This window comes from Sus scrofa, chromosome 8 (genome assembly GCF_054392235.1).
Source record: "Sus scrofa isolate SSC_HxYL_T2T_F1_AM1 chromosome 8, Sscrofa_HxYL_maternal_Yorkshire_Landrace_v2.0, whole genome shotgun sequence".
Taxonomy (NCBI): domain Eukaryota; kingdom Metazoa; phylum Chordata; class Mammalia; order Artiodactyla; family Suidae; genus Sus; species Sus scrofa.
In genome coordinates this window covers 23,682,188-23,706,452 of record NC_139390.1, presented here as the reverse complement: position 1 = coordinate 23,706,452, position 24,265 = coordinate 23,682,188, and the positions used below count along the sequence as shown (strand labels likewise).

The 24,265-nt window shown below is 34.1% G+C and overlaps 1 protein-coding gene and 1 long non-coding RNA gene across 8 annotated transcripts in view; both read right to left on the bottom strand.

Annotated features, from left to right (window-relative positions):
- PCDH7 (protocadherin 7) overlaps positions 1 to 24,265 on the bottom strand; it is a 418,557-nt gene that overhangs the window by 113,560 nt on the left and 280,732 nt on the right.
- On the bottom strand, positions 903 to 6,747 carry LOC146400374 (uncharacterized). The gene is made up of 2 exons (XR_014813726.1): positions 1,569 to 6,747; positions 903 to 1,268 (listed from the first exon to the last, which is right to left on the bottom strand). It is a non-coding gene; the product is annotated as an uncharacterized LOC146400374 (long non-coding RNA).

Genomic DNA, 24,265 nt, shown 5'->3' with positions numbered 1-24,265 from the left:
CTTCAGCTGCATTCATTCTAAAAATGTGTTTTTAAAATATGCATCATTACTCATGCTAATATTTACAATGAAATGTGAAATTAAAATACCTAAATATTTTAATGCATATAATTGCTGTCTACATCATAATGACTATTAAAACTATTACTAAGAATGAAAATTTTTTTCTTTTTTAATTAAATAACTATGCTTAATTCCTGAGGTTGTGCATGAGAAGAGGTCATTTTCTGTGAAGAGAAGCATTTTACTTTAATCTCTTTGAAGCTCAGGTCCAATTTCGTGTGAAGTAGGGGAAGGGGTAGGAGGAGAAAGGGAAGGAGATGAAGCATAATGGTAAATGAGACAACTGATGACAATAAAAAAAATATTTTCTCAAATTGTCATGATGTCATTTCAAAAAAACAGAACAAAACAAAACCCACAAAGAACATTTTCTAGGGAGAAGCAGGAGAATAGACTTAAAAGTAAGAGTTTGAGGAGCCAGAAGTTGATCAGGGTGAAGACTATCAGGGAAGATAGGGCTGAGTTGGGTTTTGCTTAATGGGATACATCTACAAAGGTTTCAATACAAAATAAAAAGCTATAGAAAAGCTAGTAACTGAAGATTGGAAAGGAAAGAGCAGGTAGGAAATTTAAGAAGCAGAGGGAGTAGGAACAAAGAACTGGATGGAAAACCTGGATGGGTGAAAATTATTTCTTGTGATTATTAAATTGATGATATAAGTACGGGACTATGTCTAGATCGAAATAATTGCAACATTTATTTTAATATCTTGAACTTAGTTTTTGAAACCAGTGTAGATTTTAGTAGTATAACATGATCGAACTGGAGTTTGCATATATAGAGGCAAATTCTACAGTTAAAAGAATCCTCTCTGATGCTTCTTCTCACCCCATATTCCTTTTTGATGTATTTCTATTTTTTTAAAAAATATACTGAACTACTCTTATTATATTAGTAAAGAACCCCCAATCTTAGTATTTTGTTTCTCAGAGTTGGAAAAGACATAATTTCAAACAATATTTTATAGCTCTCTTAAATAGATCCAAGTGGTGCATGTTGTTATAAGCTGTAATCTATGAGGTCAGCTGCCAATGGACTCATGGAAATACATTTCTATTGGCTTTACACAGTATCAAGTTAAAAAAATAAAGAATCGACTAACGAAACAAATATCATTCTTATTTTTCATTTTTATGTTTATACTTTGTATTTTGAGGAAGCTGTCTCTCAAAAAAATAAATATATTACTTTAAAATTACTCATTCTGGAGTTCCCGTCGTGGCGCAGTGGTTAACGAATCCGACTAGGAACCATGAGGTTGCGGGTTCGGTCCCTGCCCTTGTTCAGTGGGTTAACGATCCGGCGTTGCCGTGAGCTGTGGTGTAGGTTGCAGACGCGGCTCGGATCCCGCGTTGCTGTGGCTCTGGCGTAGGCCGGTGGCTACAGCTCCGATTCAACCCCTAGCCTGGGAACCTCCATATGCCGCGGGAGCGGCCCAAGAAATAGCAACAACAACAACAACAAAAAGACAAAAAGACAAAAAAAAAAAAAAAAAAAAAATTACTCATTCTATAAACATTTTCTGAATGCCTACCAACACATTGGGCATTGAGGTAACCAGGCTTCTTATCCCAAAGTAACTTTTGGTGGAAGACCAAAGAGAGGAATTATTTTAAAGGAAAATAAGAAACAAGTAAATACCACCACCCCCTCCGCCGCACAAAACCCAACATGGTGTTGAAAATAGGGAAAGGCCATTACATTAAATTTATCTGTGATTTATTACTGTCCATTATGATAGATTCTAAGATTAAAAACCTCAGTTTATGGTTAAAATTTGGATCTTTCAACCTTATATGAAAAGTGGATTATTTTAACATTTGAATTTTAGTTTTAAAATTTCTTTTGAATTCACATTATGCATAAAGATCAAATGTTCAAAATGATATGTGTCATGCCTAAACCCAATAATATTTGTGTGTTCTTAAAAGTTATGTTGGATTTTGAAAGAGAATATGAGCTATATAAGAACTGTTTAGATATATGATGTTATATACAATATACACATGCATAATACCATAATTAGGGGCTTAACCTTTTAAGAAGGGTGTATCATCTGTTAAAGAATTTCTCTGATCTTAAGGGGTTATCATAACTTGACACATACATAAGTAATTATAAACAAATAATTTTACTGAAGCAGATACAGTAAAGCTTTTTAAAAATTTAATTGAAAATGAAATAAGCAACTATATATTTCACCTTTTTTTTTTGAGGTTGAGCAACAAAACTAGTTAGCCCTGTGCAGATATTATAGACTACTTATGTGTAATTAAAATAATCATGAAAATGCCATAAATATTTAATGGATGAAAGTCATGTGAGAATCATGAAAGACTCAACTTAGAATTCTAGCACTTATCTGAGGAAACAATTCCTTATTCTTTGTAAATTAGTTTGAAGGAACCTGGCGCATAACAACATTTTTTTCAAGGAGTTATTTTACTATTTCCAAATGCTCTGTTAATTCCTTACACTAAGAAGGGGAGACATTTGAAAAGAATGAGGCCTACTGAATATCTGAAATAATATTGTTTAAATAGTGAAAGACATTTTTTATATTCTATTATACCATTTTTATCAGTTGGTAGACTAACTAAGACATTCAAATGTTTCAACTGGCATCAAAGTTTGTCCTAAACTCTCACCAGCCTTATTTTACCCTCCACACAATCCATACCTTAGACAACAGAGACCATTTAGGATTTTCCAAAGGTCCCATGACTTGGTTTGGGAATATTCTTTGTTCCACCTGGAATTGTTTTTATTCCAGGGTTTCTCAATCTGGACACTACTGACAATTTAGTTTGGATCATTCTTGTGGTGGGTGTCTTTTTTCCCTCTTTATTCCAATAACCATTTTTATTTTCATAGTTACACTGATAACAGATTTCTTCTGTACTCATTTTTAACTTCAGTTGCAGTTTTAGCTTGAAACCTAAAAAGCTATAAACTGTCTGTTATTTTCAAAGTGTGAGCTATCTTTTCTTAGAGATAAAAACACCTAAGGAATGAAGCAAGCAAGCAAGGGCCACATCTGGGGATTACACAACTGCTTAGCTCTGTGGCATGTGGCAGCCGCTGTATTATCTGGGAAAGCAGAGCAAGCAGAAAGATGAGAAAATGACCACCAAAAAAGAAACTGAATTCCATCTTCCCATCACTTCCTATAGACTGAGGCCAGTCCTGAGATACTTGTTAGACCATGCTCATCCCACATGGCTGAATGGGGATGAATTGCCACTGATGATTATGGGAATGGCTTCAGGAAGAGATAGCGAGAGTTGTGATACACAGCCTGAATGAATTCTATGTTACACACCAGTGTATCTGCACATGCATGGCATTTACTCGTTAAAACATACAAAATTATTTAAAATAATACAAGTTATGGATTCTCCAAATTGTAAGTCCTAAAATTGTTGCAACGTGTTCATCTCTTCTTGGTTCTCTGGATTCATCAAAGAATGGTGCTAACTCTTCAGAAAGGCTGGGTGTCTCAGAATTATATCCACTTAGATAAGGCAGCAGAAACCATCATCCAACCCACAAACTCATGACCTTTGGATGTCCTATGTCTACCCTCTTAACTCTTTATCCCTTGGCTTTTTGACTCACAATCAGCTTTTTTTTCATTGTCCACTGGCAAAGGTTATTCTCAGAGCCTGAATTCAAAAGAGAGGGCTTCTGTTTTTCCTATTTATGCTTAGATTAGGGTTACATCTGCTCCTAATAAAAACTTACATCTTTAAAGAACAGCCTCTATTTATAAAAAATATGATTTTGTTCATCTAGTGAAAATAGATTATGAATAACAGCACACGGAATATATTCTTTCCACGACACCCCTTCCAGCAGCCTAGCCTCTGTCTACTTCTCTTGTGGATTTTATGGATTACAGGATGTTAAGCAGCATCCTTGACCTCTACTAACTAAATGCCAGTTTCATCCCCCAGTTGTGACAAACAAAAATGTCTCCAGATGTTGCCAAATGTCTTTTGGGAGTCGGGGAGAAGTAGTGCAGGTTAAAATTGCCTCTGTTTAAAAAAAAATCACTGTTTCATCTCTTTCTAAAAACTTGATTAAATCGCAATTGTTCTCTCTTCAGACCTAGATTGAATATAATTTATTCTCCTTATAAAACTAACTACTTGTATCTTATTCAAACAACCCCATTTTTTCTTATGTTTTAAGTGTTTATGCTCAACTCTTATCTACGTCATTATGAAATCTGGTTTAATGCTGGCATCATGCTTTTTCTTCCTTGATATTTCCAAGAGGGATTTATCCCAGGAGAAAACTCTTATTTGCTCAGAAAGTGTCAAATATTTGTTACATAACAGTCAATATTGCTATCATCGCCATGTTCTTTGCTGCTATACCACTGCTTATATTACATATTTTGAAAAAGCAAAATATGGTTAATATTAATCAATCTGAAGAATGATAACAGGCAAGTTCCATTCCCTTTTATTGCTTAAAACTTGAGAGTAAGTCTTTGCTGTTGAATTTGGTAATGGTCTTGTTGTCTTTTCTCTCTACAGATAAAAGTTCATTGCTAAACAAATTAGCTTTTCAACTACTGCTGCTAAGCCATAAGTAATTGGAATTCACTGAAACTTCCACAGTCATTTTTTTCTAGTTGATCTTTTCTAAGCACCAACAATTTAAAATAAGATGAAGTTATGCTGCTTATGATTTTTGAAAGAATTATGAATTAAAAAGTGTAACTTGGCTCTCAGCTTAAAGACAAACAATTCAAATAACAAACTCCAACTGTTTTGAGCTTTTTTCTTTGTCTTTCTCTCTTTTTCCTTTCCAAGTTTGTGGTTAAGGCGGGTTAGTGTTTAGATAGAATTCTTATATATAAAACTTTGTGTTATTATAGGTAGTAGAGCAAAGAACTACATGTCTCCCTCTATAATTTGTGAAGAAGCATAACATCCTAGGACTAGGTTGCTAATTAATGTCTAAAAGGGAATACAAACAGAATGAATGAAATTTTGAATCAAGTGGAAAATCCATGGTCAGGCAAGTCTTTTTAAAAAATGAGGTGGTCGCTAAGAGTGATGCTTTTAGCCTCTCCCCACCCCTGCAATTGACACAAGTGAAGGAGGAGTGTTTCTCAGTTCTCTAGCTCCAGGATGGGGCCCTAAGAAAGGCAAAACAATTTGAGGATACAGTGAAGGATGGCTTCGGTGATGTGACAAGGCTGTGACTTACAGGCCAAACAAATAAAGCCAGCAATCTTGAACATACACACATCCAACCTAGACTTAATTCATCCTCCCAAACACAGTTAGAGGTACTGAGTTCACAGCTGGCAGCGCAGCACTGGGTACTTCTGAGAGCTGATACACTTGTTAGAAATTGGATATCTTTTCAAAACTTAGTAAAACCTAGCTCCCAATGAGGTTTTTTTTTTTTTTTTTAATTTTAAAACTATTTTTATCTTTGTTTTTCTCTATTCTCAGAAACTACCTGATTGCCAAGGTTTGCCTCTACTAATAAACAACTTTTAAGGACAAAGTTCTTATGTTTGAACACCAGCCTAGAACTTAGGGTCCTCTTCTTTGACATAAAACCTTCATTAGAAGGCCCAGCTGCTTGCCTGGGGTTTCCAGCTTCTTCCTAGTTTCCCCATGCCAGCATTCTGCTCACTTGTTGGATTCCTGAAGCACATCATCGGGGATAGTATATGAATTACGAGTGGCAGATCAAATTTGGAAACCCACATATGTCTGAATTAGAAATTCTCTATAAATTTCCTTGCCAAATCTAGGAGCACAGATTTGCTAATCTACACCCAGGTACTGTTATGTTTCCCGATAATGCTGGAGTATCGTCCTCTTAAGGCCTCCGCAATGCCTGCAGACATCATGTCTTCATACTCTACTTGGGATCCATCCCAAAGAATTTTGCTCTAGATTCCACTGGATCCACTCCATCGCTTAGACCATCTGGGGAGACCTACTCTAGTTGTCTGGGTATCTCGTAAAAATTGCTGATCCTATTTTCATATTTAAGATACACAATCTTCAGAAAGACTACCATTTTTACTTTACGATTAGTTAATAGTGCATTAATTAAAGGAGGCATAACATTGCTACAAAAAAAAATAGACTTACATGCTTTTAATTTGGATAAATTTGCTGGTGATGCATTAATATGCTCTAGATTTTTTTTTCCCTAGTCACAAAAAATACACCAATGATTACAACAAAGTGAATTAACCAGGCCTTCAAAGTCAAAAAGATACATTTAATATTTGTTACAGTTCAGGGGGTAGAAGATAAAATTTTGTAATCATCTATGAAAAATCCTGCAACCTGTACCAAATTATAACATTTCTACAGACTTGCTTTATTAGCTGTTCAGGGCATAGTTAATCATCAAAATAAATCAAAGCCACTGAGCCAGTTTGGGTTGCTTCTGACCACTGGGGGTAGTTATGTTTTGTGACATAAGGTTTTTTTTTTTTTTTTCCTATTTTCATATACATAGTATACTTTGCAAATCTTCTGATTATTTTACAATGAATCGAGTTAGTTTCTTTTTGCAAGACTAGCACACTTCTCAAAGTTTTTCATCTCATATGTTACCAATCATGAAAAAATGTAGTTTAAGTAAGGCTAAAATTAAAATATCTCTTTAAATAACTCTAATAGTATTCCTGAACTTTGGATAATTTTGAAATGAAATATTTATCACATTCTCTTTTATTTTAAAGGAGATTTTCACTTTTAAATAATCAAACGAGTACAGTGTTATGCATGAGAATCAAATTCTCCTATTATTCAAAGAATATCCCCTATATATAATAGCATACATAATATCAACTTTTACATAAATCCTGCTGTATACTAAAATCCAGTTAGTGGATATTATGCTGAGCTGATCAAAGTATCATTTAAAATAAGTAATTTAAGTAAGAATCCTTTTTTTTTTTTTTTTTTTTTTTTGCCTTTTCAGGTCACGCCTGCAGCATATGGATGTTCCCAGGCTAGGGGTCGAATCAGGATGCAGCTGCCAGCCTACACCACAGCCAAAGCAATATGGGATCCGAGCCCTATCTGGGACCTACACCACAGCTTGCAGCAATGCTAGATACTTAATCCACTGAGCAAGGCCAGGCCAGGGATTGAACCGGCATCCTCTTGGTTACTAGTCAGGTTCGTTGCCACTGGGCCACAATTGGAAATCCCAAGAACACTTTCTAGCATATTTCTTTTATATTTTAAAAGAAAAAATTAAATTAAAACTAAAAGTTATAAAAGGTATTAAATGATCATAGCCATTAATAACTCATCTATATATAAAAGAGTTGCTATACCTAAAATTCAATTGGCTAACTTAATTTCCACAGGAAATTCAAGCATTTCTACAGTTAAATTGAATCAAGATGATAAAATAGCAATAAAAAATAGGCAGGATTGATACAAAGCAGGTTTGGTAACAATGTGAAAAGTTACATACAGCAATTTCAATGGAGCCTACAAAACCAGGTTTTCCTTAAGAATACATTTTAATGAATATATATACTTACATATACAAAATGTATATATATAAATATATATGAATATTATGAATGTAAACAAACACATATACACATACATATATACATGTAAATCTAGGGCTTTTTTCAGAATTTTGAAAAAATAATGTCGAATACAATATACTGTAGGGTACCGTGTCAACACTCAAGCTAACCAAGGTGTCTGATCAAATGCAAAGTGGAATTTTCTTCACACAGAACATAAAGCCTGTTTGTGAGAAGGTTCCAAGGAAGCTCAGCTGGCAATTTAAAGAGTCCTTGGGGGGATTAATTTAGCTACTTCATCAAGACTTAGCAGAGAGGCACTAAGAGTTGAGTCTGGTAAAGATAAATTTATCTTAACAGTCAGCAAAGCTTGGGCTGGGTTTCCTTATGGCAAATCACGAACATTCTGCGGGACTTGGGCAGAGGATACTAGTGCAATAACTGCATTAGATTAGCTTTGTAGAAAGGCTTAGGAATAGTTGTTAGCTGCTTACACTAACATTTATTTAAAATGTGGTCATGGGAAACTCTTGTGAAAAGACTATCAAACAGATTACTTCTATTAATTAACAGAATTATAAATCAACTAAGTCATCGGCTCTGTGACCTCATTGAATGTATTTATTTTAATGTTGTGGACATTCAACATTAGGTCAAGCTCTAAGAACACAGGCGTGTGTATGTGTGCATGTATGTGTGTGTGTGTTTGGATGTGTGTTTCACATTTTCACCTGCGAAGGAAGGCTGGATAATAATGCAACATTTTTTTTCTATGGAGAAAATAAGAGGTGTTACAAATATCAGTGATGTGCAGAAACTTTTAAATTCTGTGGGATGCCAAGGTGGCAGAATGTTGTGTCCCAAAGAAAGTAAACGAGGCAGGCAGAACGGCACGTATGCTAATACATATTTGCTCACAGACACATACATTTACAGCTTTAAAGGGAATACATAAAAATTATGCTGCAGACAATGTCTTTATACAAATTTATCATAGCATCTGTCAGCTCCATAATATGTTCATAAAACTAGGAACACGTGTCTTCACAGCATGCTCATTTTGGTATGCCCACTGTTGTTATCTCAACTTCTCTTGCTGCTAGGCTGGCTGTTGTCTTTCAGATCATAGCCTCAGGAATTCATGTTCCTTCACTTCCACATCAAAATGAGAGGTTTAAATTTAAATACATCAAAGGTACAACTTGTGGTACAAAAAGAAAGGGAAATAAAATGGTACTTAGAAAGTGAATTCAAATAACATTTCCAGGATTGGAGGGGAACTCAGGAAAAATCTTGCAGATGACTGGGAACAAAGGGAGAAAGTCAAAGGGGTTTAATGAGTTATTAATACAGATCTAATCCTCTCAAGCATTTGGGCTACTCCAAAGTCAATGAAACCTCGATGCTGTTTGGCATTTCATTAATGGCAATGTAAATCATGTCACATAACAGCACCTGATTATTATATGTACAGGTAACGGTAATTGTATGAAATTCTAAACATGTTTACCTCACAAGTGGTTGTCTAAAAATATTAGTATCTTACTTCTTAAATGTCCTTACTTTTTCTGGTCTGTATGTCCCGAACACTTCTAGCATTTTCCACAAAGATTTTAGTAAAGATATTTTTACTATTTATCTTTTCAGTGGGTGTCATAAACTATATTCTGTTAAGTTTTACCTTTACAAAGACTGACCTTTGAAAAGGCAACCTTAATTAAAATTCACTAGGCTTAGAATTTATGAAATAATGGAGAAATTGGATCTTGATATATTTGGGGAAGAACAACTTTAAACATATTTGGGGACATATATTGTAGTGTGAATAGAGATTTTAGAGAAATAGACTATTAAATAATAGGCAAAGGGAAACATTTCTACTTTCATTCATCTGTTAACTACCTATGATAATTACAAAATAAATTGTCCACTTCAATACAAATCTCATAGATATGCTTGGCACTTAAAGAACAATACAACACTGTGAATCCTAGTTGAGTGGGTTCAAAACATTTCAGCTGAATGACAAGCAAACAAAAATTCTTCCAAATCCTTATACTCTTTGCCAGAGTTGGGATTTCTTCCAATTCGTACTAGAACTACATTAAGAAACAAGTCACTCTCCTAATGCTGTGTGTAAACTAATAGCCATTTCATTTAGCTTTTCATAGCTGCAAATTAAGGGCAGATGCTATGCAAGATGTTAAATGCAATGTGTCCTATATGTGAAGCAATTTCTCTGAAAATTCCATGAAATTTATGTTAACCTTTTCCTTTTCTTGCATATCTCTTGAGAGAAAAATGACACAGAATCATGCATTTCATTAAGCTGCCCAAAAAAGAACAAGATATTACCAGCATCATAAATAGGATTAACATTTCCTAGTAAAATTATTTATTATGTTAACTTAGGAGTTAAAAAAAAAAATCATAGAAAGCCTAAGTACCTCCTAGACTTTTAAAAATAACAGTGCATGAGTGAAAACACACATTCTTTCCCTGAGTGTTATTGCTATAGTGTTTGGCTTCAAGGACTAAATGCTTTGAGGGAAGTTAAAAACTAAATGTGATAAGCTGGAAAGAGTACAGGTATTGTCCTCGAACAGGTTTAAATTCTAGTACTGACTGGTACTTATTTATGTCATGATCTTAGATTATAAAATCTTCCTGAGTCTCAGATTCTGTATTTCTTAAATAAGAATAATAGGAATAATTATAAGAGCTACCATCTGTGGAAGAGAGCCTAATACGTTTCAGGCACTGAACCAAGTGCTTTGTGTAATCAACTCTCTCTTTTTTTTTTTTCCCTCAAATAATCCTATTATGTAGGTACCAGTATCCTAGTTTTTAATAGATGGAGAAACTGAGGCTAAGAAAGAAAAGCAAAAGAGAATATAAATAATATCTACCTTGCAAGATTTTTTTCCAAATACTAAAGGAAATTGTTTTACTCAATAAGTAGAGTGTTCTGAAAGAAAAAAAAAATGTACATACTCTTCAATTATTATTTTCCATAGTTCTCCACCCTACTTCATCTATCTAAAATATATCTTTCCTGAAATACAAAACTGTCTTCAATCAAATGACCACCCATCACCACTGCAGAAATTAGCATTTCAAAGTTTCAATGCTCTTTTTACTGACAAGCATCAATCCATGCTTCCACCTAAATGGACATTAAGGTCAGCAAAGCCTCTGATCATGCCTCACCTAAGTCATGCCTCATTATATTCCCTGACCTTGATTTCTACCACAGTGTCCTTGGGTTTAGAGTTTTCTCTCTTTTATATCTCTGAGCATTTCTTCTACACTCAACTCCTTTTAAGTCCTAAATAAGATTCCAAGGAGCTTTGCTTTGAATTCACACTTTTTCTTTGCTATACTGTAAAGTAAGGCAGAGAAATCCTATAGCATGTTATTTTACACCACAACCATTCCTCTGTCATTCAAAACACAGGAAGGAAGGAAGAGAAGGGGGGAAATTGACCCTTATGTCAAAGTAGGGGAGCAAGGGAATGAGTAATTATGCCAGACCTTCTTTGTGCTTATATTGTTTTAGGTTTTTACCTGCACACACATTATTATTTCACTTACTTCTAACAATAGGTCTGCAAATCAGGAATTCTCCTCAGTTTTATTTTAAAGTAATTTTAGGCTGAGACAAAGAAATGTCCAAATTATACTGCTAATTTGTGATAGAGCGAGCATTTGACTCTGACTTTAAAACTTTCATTCTTCCTGCCGATTCTCTTAGAAGAGGGAGGTTTAGATGTCAGGACAAGAATAGGGGTCATGAAATTGATAATACGTGCAGGGTCTCATCTGGATTCCATGGTCTGTTTTTACAAGCTCCGGAGCATTTCACCGCACGGTCAGCTTCCATGCAAATGGCAGTTCTGGCCTTGCCAATAATCAAGTCTGAATGTGGGAGTCAAAACGCCACTATTTCCAACCACATTATTCTTTTAAATTCATTCTCTGTTGTTAGACCTTGATCTCACCGGCCTGCCCATCACATTCAGAGGTGTCATGCTAACATTTCCTTGTTCCAATGTCCATTGCAAAGGTTTTCCAGTTTCTGTTTATCATTCACTTTACCTTACTAACTCAAGCCTCTTGTTTCTAAACAAAGATACTTGGCACCATTTTCCTGATGACTTTACTTCCATTTCTGTCGCCTCAACCATACATTTTCTCTTGAAGGTTTTTCTTTTATTTTCCCCCATCCTTCTCCTTCTTAACCCCTGTCCTATTAGCTTCATTTTCCTTATTATCATATCTATCTTGCGCTGCAGCTTATGGTGCTTATATTATTTCAATTGGTATATGTAAGCTTTTGGAAAAGCAAATCCAAGTTTGATTCAACATGGTATTTCTCTCAAGGCCTAAAGTGATGGCTTACACATGAGAGTTTATAATCAATACTCATCAAAGTAGAGATACATCAATATTTACAAGTTACATACTATGGAAAAACTAAGCCTAGGGACAGGGGAGAATTTAAATGTTCCACTTATCTCTCAAGAGGATAAATAGGTTTTACAGTTTAAATATCTAGGTTGAAATCACTTTAAATATCTAGGTGGTCTATCTTGATCCAAGAATGTGTTTTTATTTTTAAAAAAATGAGAAGCATACAAAATAATCAGTCATGCATTATCTTTAATGTATTCTTCTACTTTCCCACCATGCTTCAGAAAATGTTTTGCCTCATTACCTAAATAGATTTAATGATACAGTAAGCAAAATTATGTACAATGAAACTAAACACTAGGAATTTTAGAGCTTATAGTGTGAATTTTTAAAGTCATTACCTACTCTGCCATTAGAAATAATCAGACATCAACTGTGCAAAATCACAAAATCTCTGCAGTGCCAAGAATACCTTTATCAGTAAACCTAGGAATTGTTTTCTGTGTTGAACACATGAGATTTGTAAAAATTATTATTAATACCCAAAGGGCACCTGCTGTAAGCAGAGTCTGTTGCTACAGAAAATTAAAAGGCTCATTACTACTAACTATTAAGGAGGCTTTCCGGTTTAAACACTTCACAGAAGGTCATTCAAAGGAACTTTTCTGTATTTCACATCTTTACATCAAAATAATTCTCCCTAAGTGTCAATTTTGCAAAACAGAATATGTGAGGTTTCTAATCCAAGGCTCATGCACTTTATAATTTCAAAACGGCTAAGGATATATTTCACAAAGATGAAAGGTGTTGTTTGTTTTTGTGTTTATTTCCTAAAGAAAATATATAATTTTCTAAATGAATTTTCTTCTGTAATAGAAACATTCTGCGCAACCAACAATTTTTGTCCTCTTCTAGGTCTCCACAGCGTCATGTGACTGTCTGACTAATGTGATGTGGGGCCTAGAGATACCTGCCACTTCCAGAACTGACCAATTTTTTTTTTTTTTTAAAGGGTACTCTTTCTTTTCCTTTCTTTATCTCCTTGAGGAATTGAAAGGACTCCAAGACCACAAGGAAGGCTACAACTACAAGATGGAAAGAGCCTGTGTCTCTGAATCCAACGGGAAGTCACCCCCAGAACATCACCAATTATTATATAAGCGAAATGTCACGGTATATGGAGTGAAATCACTCAAGTTGTGGGGCTGTGTATTACAGTTCCTAGGGTGCAGTTTCATTGTACATGGTCAGCTTAGCTTATGCTGACCAATAACACTTCAGAAATGCCTTTTCAAAAGTATATATTCTTAAATTTGATTAAGGTTTTTGGAGTAGTCCATTTTTTAATTTTAATTTTTTATTAAGTTGATTTACAATGTTGTGCCAATTTCTGCTGTATAGCAAAGTGACCAAGTCATACATATATATACATTTTTTTCTCATATTTTTTTCCATCACACTCTATTCCAGGAGGTTGGATATAGTTGCCTGTGCTGTACAATAAGACCTCCTTGTTTATCCCTTCTAATTGTAATAGTCAGCATCTACTAACCTCTAAATTCCCGTCCATCCCACTCCCTCCCCTCTCCCCTTTGGCAACCCATTTTGATAAGAGATTATTCCTTAACAGAATGTCTGAAAGGGGGATGAGGAAATTAAAGGTCTTTGTTTGAGCTGTGATGCATCTAGTATGTGTTAGTTTTGCAAATCCCTAGGGGCTGCATGAGCCCAGTTGGGAAAACAATTCAAAATATCTTAATGAATTGGAGGTAATTCATCCCATTCCCTGGGCCTCTGCCATTGGAGACCCCTTGCTCATGCCTATTACTTATCAGACAAAACTGGCTAATTTACTTCAAGATTTTTTTTTCTTTTTCCATGCATGATTTGATCATATAGCCTAATTAAATATGCATGAAATATTTGTTGTCCCCTACATTTCTCGTGATACTTAATGGGTTATTTTATTTTGAAATGTAGCACAGAAAAATAACGTTTGCCAAAGACACAAATACCTTCCTTGAATACTACCATTCAGAAGGCAAAATAAAGGAAGGGAGGAGGAGAAAAAAAACAACAACAATCAATTTGGATGAGAATCTCTGCACATAATCAGTGGGAAGAAATCAATGTGAATCCTAGTTAAACATAGATTTCACAGTGGGAATGTATACAGCCCTGCATTATTCAAACAAATGGTTAGCGTTGCTGTGAACAGTTATAATGAGGCTTGGTTTGTGTTCGTATTAAAGCGGACAGAGTCCTACTATTAATTTACCAAACCTAGACTCTGGTTGTTACAGCTTGTGCCACTTTAGAGCAGACAAAGAACTGAGCTGAATCCACACCTCTTCTGTAAACCTATCCTGGAGTATTTCCTTGTCTTTAATTGTTTTCCTTGTTCTGAAAGACAGCACTGGATATTGGAGAGAGCTTGAGATCTGTCTTACTTAACAACTGCAATGATTCTGAAATTTACTGATGAACTAACTATGAAGTGGAGCTTGATTTGTACACAACAGGTTAAAAGCTGCTTCAGTATCCAGTGTCCCTAAACTACTCATATAAAACACATACACATTCCACACCCACCCATCACACATCTTGAAATAAAATCCCAAAAGTAAAAATGTCCTATTTTTATAAAATTTTCAGTCACTAAATGATAGAATCCTCAATAAGAGAATCCATTCATTTTGATATGTTTGGACCTTTTGATGAATTCACCTATTCAGGCTAATTTTGGTCATTTTTTTCCAGTGTTGAAAAGGCAATATAGATTAGGAATTAGATTATTTTTGTTTGTATCAATGTGGTTTTGGGTATCTATTTATATAGTGTTTATATGTAGATACATTTACTTAAAATATAACAATAAGCTGCAGTTACATCTGATTTTATTGTTACTCCATTTTGTTTATAAATTGTTTTTTAAGATGAAAAGTTTAATAAATATGGTATGTGCTCATGATTGAAACACCATACACTACTGAGAGTGTTTTCAAAAGTGAAAATGACCAGAAATTCTACTGCCCAGAAAAAGCTACTATTAAAATCTAAATGAATATCCTTCCAGAATTCCTCTTGCCGCTCCAAAAACATCATGATCTTTTTATGAACTGGGCAGGAGATATGAAAAAAAATCATGGAGAAACTAATTGCCAAAAAAAATACCTAAGGAAACAACTGCTTCAATTTGTGGCAGGTGCTATAGATGAGATGCTGTTAAGTTCTCAATGGATTTAGAAAATTCAGGTAAGGGTCCCAGGTAATTACACATTTTGGCTCAAATTTCTAACTTTACCAAAATATACCTAATTTGTGAAACCTCTAGCTCAAAATCTTCTAGGAATGCAGAATACAGCTGGCACAACGTCAAGGCTTTACTTGTATTTATGAGATTGTAAATGACTAAAACAAGGAAATAGAAGGCTAGATATCATATTTAGGTCCTGAATTTAAAAATGCTAGGCTGGTGTCATGATGTAGACAAACATTCATGACAGTGAAGATACAGTTGAAGGATATTGAGGAAAACTGGTATAAGGGAGAAAAAAAATGTTGAACAGAATCAGGAATGTTTTCTCCAAAAACACTTAGCTCACCTATACTTATAGTTTGGTCTAAGTCCAGTGACCTTTGTTTTCTATTCAGAATATTTTTTTCATAACTTGCATTGGTGAATATTTTCCTTTTATTGATTCAACTGAACTAAAATAAAATTGAGATAGCTGATGATATAGGAAGATACTCAAGTCAGGCTAAACATATCAGAATTTTGCAGAAGAAAATTTTCATTATCCTGTCAATCACCACATGCTGATAATCTTCTTATCCAGACTTTCACAAAGTTAATTAAGATTTCCAAATATTCATAAATGCCAAAGGTTTAAAAAATAAAGTTTCATGCTTTGATGTTATAAGTCTGGAAATTATTAAAATTGTCTAATTTCTAATTAAAACAAGGTTGAAACTGGCTTTAAGTTATTCAGGTAAATGGAAAGTTTTTATTGGGTAGAAATGCTATTGTATTTATTTGAAGTAAGAAATAAAAAAGTTTCTTGTGTTCATGGTTACACTTTGTACTGCCATCCTTGCAAGTCTTAAATTCTGTTCAACACTGTATCTATATTCAAAGGTAAGAAATCAAAGTATCTTAAACTCTAGAAAAGGTCCTTATTTGTTCCCACTTTGAATTAAGCACTATTTTAATTTTCTCCTCTCTATATTGTTTTCACTACAGCAACTCACAAATAGGCCACACTGCTTTTGTTGTACAATTATTATTTGGTGGTAGTAGTGGTGGTGGTGATGGGGTGTGTGTGTGTGTACTATTGAATTTTGATGAATACATTTATGTAAACTTTGTGTGAGGGTGTTTGTATGTCTAATTGAGTCTATTTGTCTATCTCTCTATGTATGCACATATACATATATGTACACACAGGTGCACATATGTGTGTATGTTTGTTATGTATAATGTATATATATGAAATGAACCTTTATAGCTAAGTATCAGAAAAGCAAAAATGATCTACTTAATTTCTTCCAGTCAGGGTATCTTCATTCAATCAATAAGTGAATCTGAGTTCCCAATATACATTATGTGCTAAAAACTATTTATATGTTCCCATATTTGTGGGACTTATGTATATACAAATGATACAGCTAACAAAGTCCTTGCCCTCATCGAGCTTATATTATAGCCCTTATAAGTCTATGAACAGAATGCATTTAAATCATTTTAAAAATAATCCCTATTGTTTAATTAAATTTTTCATAGTCACAGAAATCATCTCTCAGTCAAATGTAATCTGAAAGATAAAACTATAGGTAGAACTTTGGAAGACAGCAAGATCCAGATGGCACCTGGAAGGAGCAGGAATACAGTAACTGTATTCACAGTCTGTTCAGCAACTAGCCCTGAGTGCTCACATCACATGTCCACACCTCTAAACACTTTTTTCTTAGTGAACTCTCACATTAAGTAAAGCTATTAGCCATACTCTGTCTAGAAGGCCACAATGTTGTAAATAAAAAGAATACAAAACTTCTGCACACACAAACACAAATATATACTCATACACAAATACACACACACACCCCTCCACCCACATACTACAAAACAACACTTACACTCAAATATGTGCCTTGAGACACTGTATTGAGATAGCTTGTGTGAGGTTTTTCAACTAAATCATTTCATATATTGCTTTCAGTTTTAAAAATTTTGATTTTATACAAATATACCACAAAATAATAATTTTCTCAATAAATCCTCCACATCTTACTATAACACTATTCATGATAGCTGCCCACTTCCTACCAAAACCACTACACTGCATGGATACCTAGTCCCATTGTAGTTCATATAAATGGCGCCCCTGGGGTTGTTCAGTGCAGAGCCCATAGCTAAGCCATAGGTTTAAATGATGGCCCCTTTTCCTCTCCTGACTAATAAAATCTATAGTGGTGTTTCGTCAGCAAAATCTGTCTTCAGTTACTTGCTTTGCAAGCTCCTACAGTAAATCATATGCCTGTAAAAATACCAGGAGTCAACTTTCAGAAGGAATTATTAAAAAAAAAAAAAAAAAGTCGAAGAATGTTTCAAACCTGTTTCTTACTCAAAGCACTTTCTCTTTAAGGTGGTTTTAAAGACCCATATCACCTTTGCAATCTAATATTTGTGAATGTGTAGCTGTTGCATTACCAATTAGAGATACACAAAGTATATATTTTCATTGGCTCATTTGGGAATTTAAACATGGTTTGCATATGAACTAGAAACCATAAAAATAACCTCAATATCAGGCTTTAATGGGTGTTACTTTAATATTCTTAGACATTTAGAGACCAATTCTTGACATTTCTGTAATAAATGGTTGGATTTAGCAAGTGGAATACTGGCCTTGAGAAGTTTAATTGCATAAAATATAATGGAGTCTATTACACCCATCATTCCAGGCTCATCCTTTTTGTTGCCAGAAGCTATGTATCTTGGTAACCATAACCACATCACAAAATTAATCTGTGAAAATTAATGAGTGCACATATGAACATAATTAACAGATTGATTCTAAAGTAAATTTAAGTTAGATTTTGACATTTTATGTATTAACTGAAGTCTATTCTTACATATGTGATCTATAATTCAATTAACAATTTCTAAAGATCTTCCTATGGGTGAGGCATTATATTAGGTAGTTTGAGAAGGGTAAAGATAAAACAAACATTGTCACTACCTTTCAGGATTTATGATACAGCATGGGGGAATTAGGTTTATTATGATCCACATACCAATAGTTTTACTCTACTAGAAAAGAATGCATTAAGTAATATAATGCAGGCATGACTAAAGACTGATGTGGGAGTTGAGAGTTAGATTCTGGGCAATATGGGATTTTAGAAGGATTAATTGAAGAGATGGAATTTGTACTGGACCTTAGTGGATGCACAAGGATTTTCCATGTCATGCTTGAGAATTATGTTGTCACATACATACTTGCAGGACATTTCTTGATCGCTAGGGAGAAAGTATTGCAAAGACCGTGTTACTTTTTTCTGTTTGATAGACATATCACTTATTATGTCAATAATCAATAAAATGCTCTGGAAACCATCACCTGGGTATTCAGAGTGGATTTCTGTTAGGTTGTATTATATAATTGTCATCATAAAGTGCTGACTTGAAACTGTAATAGCCAATTGTATTTATGTGCACAGCATCAAAGCAACTGGTAGTTTGCTGAGTTTCTGCATTCTGAAAAGACAGGGCATGAAATGGAGCTGCTGCCACTATGAGAAGGAGCAGGTATGAAACCTAAAAGCACTTCCGCCTTGCACATCTGGCGAATTTAGTCAACAATGCATGTTCAGGTACAAGTATGGTACCAAGAGACCATCATGGATGACATGGCAAAATACATCTTCATTGACAAGGCACCTGGTCTTATTTAAAACTGTACATTTATTCATTTATTGTATGCATTCACCCAATAAATATTGATCGTCTTCCATGGGCCAAGATAATCTCTCTCCACTCATTAGCTTACTTTCAGTAGTAGGACACACATAAGAAAAAAATAAATAAGTAATTATCAGGTAGTGATAAATTAGGCATGCATAGAATTAAAATAGTGTGACAAGACAGAAAATGAATAGGGGGCTCCTCTTTAATGTCCATTTACCTGCAAACTAAATGATATCCCAATTCTGCCCAATTAATAATTTTCCTATGATATCATTTAAGGAAAGTGTATTACTTAATGGAATTTATTATATATCTCAAATTTTACAGCTTTCTGTACATCATTGGGAAGTACCTAAAAAACATATTCTTATTTAATATTTTGGCCATAATAACCTTTATTAAGATAAAATTAATGTATAATTGCAAAAGGAACATGTAATTCCTCAAATAACATGTGCTGTTATAGTCTCCTTTCCTCTCTCTTCTCTTCCCTTGAGTCAGCCGAACTCCTCCCCATTCTGCCTTTTTTATTTCTCTACTTTTAACTTTGTGTGTATTTTTTCCTTTTTTTCCCTATCACCTAAAAATCTCACCAGGTGTAATACAAGATGATTATAATACATTAGCTATAGCTACAAATAATTCCAAAATGTATTGGTATGAGACTTTTTGGGGAAGTAGTATAGAAGTCATTTCAGGCTACTTTCTGAATAAGAGTTAAGTAGAAACATTATTAAATATCTAATTTTTATGCTGCTAAAGTATATCTACACACATATTACACTCTAACAGGAGCATTTCAAACATTTTTATAATTTTGTTTTCCTCTTCTCTTCTGGCCAGATTTTTGCTGTAAAATTTAAATAGGCCACTTCCTCTTTTCCACAGAAATGCACACTTCTTGTAAATCCAGATTTTAAAGAAGTTTACACTACATATGTATTTTAGCACCAAAAACAAACTTACCATGACCCAAATCATAATTAAACTTTTTTTCAGAAGTCTTCATAAGGTTTTATTTGCTATATTACTCTTTTACAAATATTAGCTCAGATTCCTAAGATAATTATTTGCAAGCTGCAGCCTAAACTGGAAATCCCCAGGAAAAAAAATTGTTCCACTTATAAGAGGTTTTAAAAACGATAGATGTCAAGGTAACAGAATTAAATTCTAGGTAAAAGGGACATTTTAAAAAATCTTATTTATTCCACATGTAAATCATTAAATTCCAAAATTATTTAATCTTCTCCAAGACTGGGCCTTCCCTTATTATATACTGTTGGGAATTGTAAACCATATAATAAACATATAGAATTTATGTAACAAGTAAATCATAACAGCTCTCTATGTACATTATGGCCACAGAGAGAAAAAGAGCATGGCATGACTGTGTGTGTGTGTATATATATATATATATATATAGAGAGAGAGAGAGAGAGAGAGAGAAAGAGAGAGAGAGAGAGAGAGACTTTGAGTAAAGACAGTGTTTTCCAGGTTTTAATCCACTTACCAGGACTTCAAATAAAAACACTGAGATTTAAGCTACTATTGTTTCTAATCAAATGGTCTGGTGATGACCATAATTTTGCTAATTCACTTGATGCCTAAAAAATTTATAGGTTTTTTTAGTTAATGTTTATATAATAAAAATATTTGACTAAGAAACAAGGATGTTATAATAAAAATAGTGTTTACTTTGTATCTTCTTATGTAGCAACATTGGAAAAGTGAACTTTAAGAAATCATTATATACTAGGGATACTGTTTTTAAAAACTCTTCTTCTAGTCCATTTTGCACATGTGATGTGTAAATTTCCTTGATTAGCATACTCTCAAACATTATTAGTAATAAATTATAATTTTGAAATATGGTCATTATTTGATAGCTAACTATTGCAAAGTGTAGAGCTGACTAAACTGTACCTGATTTTTTTTTTTAATTCAAATAATCCATTTATGCCCCTAGTCCTCTTGGTTATCACTTTTTGATTCCAATCTCTACCACCTTTTGATTTAAAACATATACAGAGCTCATTTATATGTGGAATCTAAAAAAATAAAACAAACAAAAGTCAAACAGAAACAAACATCGATACAGACAACAAACTGGTGGTTGTCAGAGGGGAGGGGAGTGGCGGCTTGAGCACAAGGGGTGAAGGGGATTAAGAAGTACAAAGTACCAATTATAAAATAAGTAAGGCGCAGGGATGTAATCTACAGCATAATGAATGTAGTCAATAATACTGGAAGAATTTTGTACAGTGACAGATGGTCGCTGGACTTGTCCTGGTGATCCTTTTTTAATGTGTTTGATTGTGGGATCAGTAAATTGTACACTTAAAACTAACATGACATTATACATCAACTATACGTCAACAAAAAATAAATAAAATGTATATAAACATGAGAAGTGTCTTAACTGTGTAGAAGGAAGAAAATAAGGGAAATAGAAGAGAAGGAGGAAAAGAAATGGTCCCAAAGCCTAAAACTCTATTAAAAGTATCATTTATTGGCTTGTAATTCAAGATACTTCACCAGACACTTAATGGGCTTGGAAAGAAGCCTAGAAGGTTCAGGGATAAAGATCCTTGTTGAATTTTACAAACAGACCAAGTTCTAAGAATAGTGTCCATATTTCAATTGACATACTGAATAAAAAAGCAATTTGATACACTTTCTTACAGCAGCACAGTTCTTCGATACCGTCTTATAAGTTGGCTTAATGCATTTTAATCTTCCTATTTTATTTCTTTGATGAATCATCTATTAAAACATCCACATCTGCTACAAAACTGTGACCTTATGGTTGCCCTTCTCAGTGGAACCTAAGATCTACTATTTATCTTGACTTATTTTGACCACAGTGATTAAAAGAGAGATATGATATAAGAACCCACAAAATGATAATGGATTTGATTTTCTGTATAAGATCCAGGAGAGGTAAGAAGTCACCTATTTGTATGAGAAAAAATATATTTCAACGTAATTTTCATGGGAAGAAAAGAAGACTGGCATTCATTATGTATCATGTCCATATAGTACATTTGTTTCCAAACTGCTCTAAAGGTTGGAATTATCATTTTAATCTTTTTGTTTTTGTAAATACAGATGATAAAAATGAGGCTTAGAATGATCAAAGTCCTTTTGCCACAGTTTTCTTTATTACTTCGTCTATGGGCAGGGCTGATTAAACATTGCTCTAAGTGTCTTTTCTTGAAACTATTATGTCTATTTAAAGTATGCCTCGAGAATTGAAAAGTAGACATGTTGTTTTTCTTTTTTTTGTTTTTTTGGTTTAAGCCACAGCCATGGGCATACGAAAATTCCTGGGCAAGGGGTTGAACCCCAGCCAGAGCTGCAACCTATGCCGCAGCTGTAACAATGCCAGATCCTTAACCTACTGTGCCACAGAAGGAACTCCTAGACAGGTTATTTTATGGCCAGATATTTTTTTCAGACTGCTTAAGGGTACTGCTTTTACACTAGGTGAAACACAAATATATTTTTAGCATAAAAGAAGGAGCTCTGAGTTAGAGCACTTCTAAAAATGTAATTCTGACTTTTAACTCCTGGTGTCAGAGATAATCAGATCAAGCTGAAGTCGATTCTTATTAATGTTCTTCATTAATCTTACATTTTCCAACTTATTTGGGTCTCCTGAGATCGTTAAGTAAACTGTTGCTTTAAATTACCTATTTTAACTTAAAAAATAAAGAGGAAAAAGGTAAAGATTTACAAAAAGCATAAAACAAGCAAACAAAAACTCCATTAGGCCTAGACAAAAGAGCATCTGCACAAATACATTCTTTATGTTTAAACCTTTGATTTTCCTTAAGTTTCTAATTCTTAATATAGTCCCGTAGTAGAAAGGTCAGTTTGAAGAGCCAGAAAAATGCTTATATGATGCTCATCCAGGCATGAATTTCAAAACCCTCTCAGCTTTATAAATGTGAATGTGGATTGCTTTTGCTCTCAATGCATTTTTCTCAATACAATAAGGAGGACAATATTCTGAGTTTGAGGTTTGTATCACAACACATTTTTGAATTTTGCAGGCAAAAGAAAGTGTTGGAGTCTCATGGTCCAGTAGGGAACACATTTCCCCCCCTCCATTCTAGAATATAATTCAAAAGTGGCAAAGCTAGTTTTATCTAAGCTCCTCAAAACATTCACCTTTGGCCCTATGTCAATAAAAAAAGTTTTACCTCCTAAGAATTGCTTTCTGAAGTTTTACTAGAAAATTCATCTTTACCTCAGCAGGCAATGAATATCAACTATTCAGCTCTGTCTTTATCACGTGCAACAATATAGCTCAGCTAAAACCAAAGGTGGGATTTGTTTCAACAAAGAGGGAATCTTTATGGCTAGTTATTAGGAAATCAGTCCACAATTAATTTTCTGAAAATGTCCCAATACATAATTTCTGAATAGATCGGAGAGACAGATGGTGAATGTATGTAGACACAGTAAAATACTTTTTGATTCAATATAATTAATTGAAAACTAATGAAAAATTTCTAATTCTCAGAATAAATCCAGATTAGTAATTGGAATTTTGCTAAATTAGAAGTCGCTAGAACTTTCTACCAAATTGATAGTGGTTTCAGTCTTCAGTTGTGACTTTTGGCAGATCTTGTATAGAAGCTGTGGAGTTCTTAATACTAGCAAAAATATACAATGTTTCAATGTGCGTATGTGTGTATGTGCCTTCAATTTTCATATGAATCAGCTCCTTGCTTTCAATAAATATTAAAATATTTCTCTACTGACATTGCAAACAGCTGCTTCACTATTTCCACCAATTGGAGTAAGATTTTCCAGTGCCAAAACGTGGAAGCAGGTGGAACAAATGGACTAAAAAAAATATCCTGGTAAAGTGACGTTTGACAATTGATTACTTGAGTAAAGCTAACCTGACAATTTATTTTATTTATTTATTTATTTATTTATTATTTATTTATTTATTTATTTATTTTTTGTCTTTTTCTAGGGCCGAACCTGCAACATATGGAGGTTCCCACGCTAGGAGTCTAACTGGGGCTGAAGCCACTGGCCTACACCAGAGCCATAGCAATGTGGGATCTGAGCTGTGTCTGCAACCTACACCACAGCTCACGGCAACGCTGGATCCTTAACCCACTGAGCGAGGCCAGGGATCGAACCCGCAACCTCATGATTCCTAGTTGGATTCGTTAACCACATTTTAAATCTACACGATATTAGACATTACACTATATTTCAATGTTACTATCATTTTCTATTTTAACTACACAGGAAC